Here is a 5112-nt window from a genome sequence, read left to right as displayed (position 1 = left end):
CCGTACGGCAGCTTCCTCTGCAGCGGGGACAACGAGGCCGTCCTTGCCCTGGCTGTGAGTTTCTGGAGCTGGCCTACACTGGCCCTCCAGGTCGCCTTCTCAGAAGCTCTCCATGCTCTCCCCAGCCTGCAGCTCCCTGCCTGGGTGTAAAGCTGGGCTAGGGCCAGCAGGCCAGGTGCTCCCCCTGCCTCTCACCCCCTGCCCTGCCTCATGGACACCTGGGCACTGAGCGCTGCCTCGGGGCGCTTTGTCTCTTGCAGGCAACTCTGGTGCTGTGGAGGATTGCAAGCATGCCCGAGTGGCACTACGCAATCCTCCTTCATTCTCCGCCCCTGTTCGTGGCTCTGCTCTTGCAAATTTTCACCACCACGGAGCAGAGGCCAGAGGATGTGGAGACCCAGCGCTTCTGGAGAGCGTGCCGGGAGGAACACGGCCTTCCCAGCCAGTCCAACAGGTGCCAGTCGCCCTGTCCTTCCCACGCCCTTGCGGCCAGGGCCAGTGCTCCCAGAGTGACCTGGCCTTGGCTCGGCACACAGGTTTGCAGTGCAGACCATGAAGGCTCTGCTCTGCCGACTGGGCTTTGGCAAGAACCTGCTGGCTCTGGAGCACAAGCAGCTCTGGGACACCCTGCTCTGTGCCGACAGCCAGCACTATGCAGCGGGCCTGCTGGCCAGGTGAGATCCCCTACTCCCCACCGCCACCGCCACCATTTGTGCCCCGTGCCCGGAGTGCCCCACACAGTCCCCGGGGCTTGTAAGCGAGAGGGCCTCGTCACTGAGGGAGGGCCGAGCAGACTGCAAAGGGCCGGGAGAGGAGGATGCCCAGCAGCAGCTGCCTCCCAAGGGGCCCATGTCCCCTTGCGGAGTGCTGGGGAAAGATGGGACCTCTGTGAGTCACTCCTGGGAGAGCTCTGCCCGCCCAGCTCAGGGCCTTGGTGCCTTTTTCCCCTGCCAGGGAGATGCACTGTGGCTTGACCCCCTTGTTCCCCACATGGCCTCACACCTGCTCAGCCTGCTGGTCGGGAAGCAGCCCCGCTGGCATCTGCCTGCCCTGGCGTTCTTTGTGGAGGTGAGCCTGATGGCCAGCGCTGCCTGGCTGAGCTGCCTCCCAGCTCTCTGGCCTCTGGTAGCTGCAGCCGCCTGGGAGGCTGCCCGCGCCCGCTGCTGCTGCCTGGAGCCAGCCCGCTCTCCTGCCACGGCCCTGTGCCTTTCAGCTCCTGGAGTGTCTGGACCTGAGCAAACACGGTCCCAGTGCCCTGGCGGTGCTATCCCGGCACCTGCCGAGCCAGAACAGGGACAGGCTGCGCCTGGAGCTCAGAGGCCTCGTGGTGCTCAGCAAGGAGCCCTCGCTGGTGAGAAGGGGGCAGTGGCTGAAGCCGCGCTGGCAGCGCGGGGCTGGGGAAGGCAGACCTTTGGGCTTGGCTGGGCTTTGGCAGCAGAGGCAGCTGCTGCCAGCTCTCCTGACTCCCGCTTCAGCTGCCTGAGTGCCCCAAGCAGCTGTTGGTGCTGCAGCCAGTCACGGCTTCACAGCACAGCCTGGTCTTGCACACAGGCCAGAGGAATATGCGGCCTCTATCAACACCTGCTGGAACTGCTGGCCCATCCAGATGCAGAGATGGTCGGGATGAGCCTCTCTGTGCTCACACATGTGCTCCAGGACAAAGACCTCACAATACCCAGCACCACCGCCCTGAAGCTGGCTGAGTCCCTGCTGCCACACTTTGAGAAGGTAAGGCTCTGCGCCCCCAGCCAAGGGCACTGGACGCTGCCTGCCTGGAGACTTTGTGCCCTGTGCACTTTAGGGCCTTTTCGCCAGTGGGCCTGGAGTAGTTGGTGCTTAGGACTTTTCCTTTCCTCCAGGACAACAGCCATGTGCAGCTGCTCTCCATTCAGCTCTTCAGCAAGGTGCTGGAGCTGGGAGTGGAAGAGAGGGAAAATGCTCTCAGGACAGTTGTGAGCCAGAGCCTGCTCCCTCTGTTCTTGCGCTGGCACCACGAGGCCGTGCACGTGGCCGAGGTGAGGTTTGGTGTGATGCTGCCGCATCCTTGGCCGGGGGCTGGGCCGCCTCCTGCCCCGGCGCCTGGCGGGCTCCAGCCTCCCCTGGCCTTGGCACAGGGAGCCGGCTGCCGTGTGACTCACCTGGGCTCTGGTGCCACCTGCGGCTCTCTGCTGCTCTGCAGGCGTCTGGCGAAGCCCTGCTCTGTGCCGCACGCTTCCTGAGGAGGAGGGATCTGGAGGAGCTGCTGAGGAAGAAGCGGCGGATGAAGTTGGCCAAGAGCCTGGTAAGGACAGCCCGGTAGCCCCAGCCGCAGGCTAGATTGGAGAAGCTCCCCCTGCCCCCGGTGCTCAGTGCGGGGGGCTGGCAGCTGCGCCCCCCACGCTGCTCGCTGCCCTGGGCTGTGCGCGCCGGCTCGGCCGGTGCCGGGTGCAGGGAGCGCCCGGCCGAGGGGCAGAGCCCGCGCCGAGCCTTCCCTGCCGCCGCTCCCCGCAGCTGCTGCAGGACGAGAGCCGAGCGGCCAAGCACCTGCGCTGGGCCCTGCCGCACCTGCGGAGCCCACAGAGGCCCCTACGAGAGGCGGCCGTCAGGTTCCTCGGTGAGCCAGCAGCCCGGCGCCCCTCCCCGCCTCCCGGCCCGGCAGCTGCCCCGGCTACAGCGGGAGCCGCGCCCGGGCCGCGGGAGCCCCGCCCGCCCTGGGCGCTGCCGCCGCCCTCCCGCAGCCGTGCCCTCGGCCAGCAGTGTGCGGCAGGGGCCCGGCACGAGCCCTGCCCGGCAGGAGGGCGTGCGGCCACAGGGCTGGCAGCGCCCGTGTCGGGCAGCTGTGCCGCCTGGCACCGCCACATGCTCTGTCTTAACAGGGGTGGCCGGAGTGCTCATGATGGGGTAGAAGGAGGAGCTCCAGGTCCTCAGTCAGGGTGAGTCAGGGCAGCCGCGTGGCAGCGAGTACCGCCCGGGGGAGGGGGGGCAGCAGCTGCAAATCCCGGCCCCGCAGCTACAATCCGTCACCGGGCTGCCCAGGGCTCTGCTCCCTGTGTGCATCAGGGGCAGCGGGGGCAGAGCCCGGAGACCTCTCGGGGACACATGGCGGATCCGTGGCCAGCACCTTCCGCCCGAAGCCCTTGTCTCCCGCTCCCTCCTGGCCATGGCGAGAGCCGGCCGGCATGGCCCTGGCAGGAGGCTTTCCTTGGATTCCCTCCATTTGCCTTCTGACCGTGGCTCTGTTCCCCTCACTTCCAGCTCTTCAAGCCCTCAGGGAAGATGAGAGCCCATCCTGCATGAACACATCAATTCAGATGAAATTCCAAAGAAGATCTGCAGAACTTCGTTTGTCTCCTGGACCAGATGTACCTGTACCGGCCTCCTTCGATGATTTCCAGTTGGGAGCGCCTGCAGCTCCAGGCACGGCTCTGGCTGCTCTCAGCTGAGCCTGTGCCAAGCTCCAGCAGCTCCTGCCATCTCTCTCCCTGTTGGCAGCTCCTTTCCTGCAGCCCTCAGGCCCTGCCCATGCCCTTTTTTACCTCCCAGCTCACCCCTTCGCTTTGCTTTCCCTTAATAAACTGTTTGTGTTTTTCACTTTACCCACGTCTCTTTGGAGCTGAAGCGGTGCAAAACCTGAGCCTGGGGACACGCAGGGCCCTGCTGCCATTCTCCTCCCCGCTGTGTTCCGTGTACGGACAGAGAGGAACAAGGGCAGCTCAGGCTGCAAAGGTCCCTGTCCCGCTGCTCCAGCTGCACAGCGGCGTGGAGTTAAAGGGCGTGCTGAGCACGCTGAAGGGGAAAAGGAGCCCGGGTTTTAGAAGAGCCAACTTGAGTGTGCTCCGAAGCCAGCCGTGAGGGGTTCCAGTGCAGGCATCTGCCGAGGGCAAAGGAGCTTGTAATGGTGGAAGTTTCCACCAAGAGCTTCCTGAAAGCACAGCGATGCTCCATCCCTACACAGGGACAGGAAGAGGGCAGGACAAGAGACCACCGTGGTGGCTTTTTTGTTGTTGTTGGGGGGGATTTGGGGTTTTTTTGTTTGTTTTGGTTTTTTTGGGTTGTTTTGGGTTTTTTTTCCCCGGTTTCTTTGGGTTTGTCTGATACTGATGCTGAGTTTTGAGGTTGGTTTTTTGGGGGGGGTCGGGGAGCTTGTGGTTTGGATTTGGTTTTTCTTGGGTTGCCCCCCATCCCCCAGACCCCCCCCCCCCCCGCCCCTTTTTCTTTTCTCCTTTCGTGAAAGAATGGCTCTTCTATTTGCTTGGAATGAGAAACTTATCTGAAAAAATACCAAAAAAAAAATTGGCCAATTTTATTTCGTTTCCTTTTGTATCAGAAGCGCCCCCAGCTGAGCTGACAGGCAAGCCAAGCCCTGTGCTCTGCCTGCTGACACACTGAACTGGCGAAACATCGCTGCCACCACCACCCACCCCCCCCCTTCCCCGCCACACCCTCCTGGGACCCTACCCAGGCCAGCACCCCTGGCCCCCATGCGGCTCGCCCCGCCCCGCCCCTCCCTGGCCCGCCCCGCCCCGCCGGTAGAGGCTGCAGCCACCGCTGGCACTGCCGCCAGCACACAGGCTGCAGCCAGTCATGGCTGTGTGTGGCTGTCGGGTGGGTTGTTTCACGGTCCGCAGAGGTCTTCGGCCCTCGACGTGACTCTAGGGGGCCGTGGGGGCTCGGTGCCGAGGCGCCGGGGCCCAGCATGAAGCCACCGGCCCTTGTCTGCACAGAGACAGAAACAGTGACACACACCCACCCCCCCCACCCCCCCACTCCACACGCTCACACCCCAAGGCCACCCCTGCAGGCTACGGCCACCCCTGCAGGCTACCACACCGCTGCGCATGCAGGCACGTGCAGCCAACCATCCCCACCCCCTCCCTACCCCCCAGCCTCCTCCCCCTGCCCCCCTGCCACCCGCACCCGCCCGCCCATGCGCATGCACGCTCTCACGTGCCCTCTCTCCCTGCCCCTGCCCCTGCCCCTGCCCCTGCCCCTGGCCCTGCCCTCTCTGTCGCAGCCGCAGCCGCCCATCGGTGGTTGGGGGCGCCCTGCCCTCCCCCATCAGCCTCCCTGGCACCATCTGCATACTCTTCCTGCTTGCTAGGGGGCCATAGGCTAAGGCCAGCCTGGAACATC

The sequence above is a fragment of the Agelaius phoeniceus genome, chromosome 7 (genome assembly GCF_051311805.1).
Source record: "Agelaius phoeniceus isolate bAgePho1 chromosome 7, bAgePho1.hap1, whole genome shotgun sequence".
Classification (NCBI taxonomy): Eukaryota; Metazoa; Chordata; class Aves; order Passeriformes; family Icteridae; genus Agelaius; species Agelaius phoeniceus.
Note: the sequence above shows the minus strand (reverse complement) of the source record.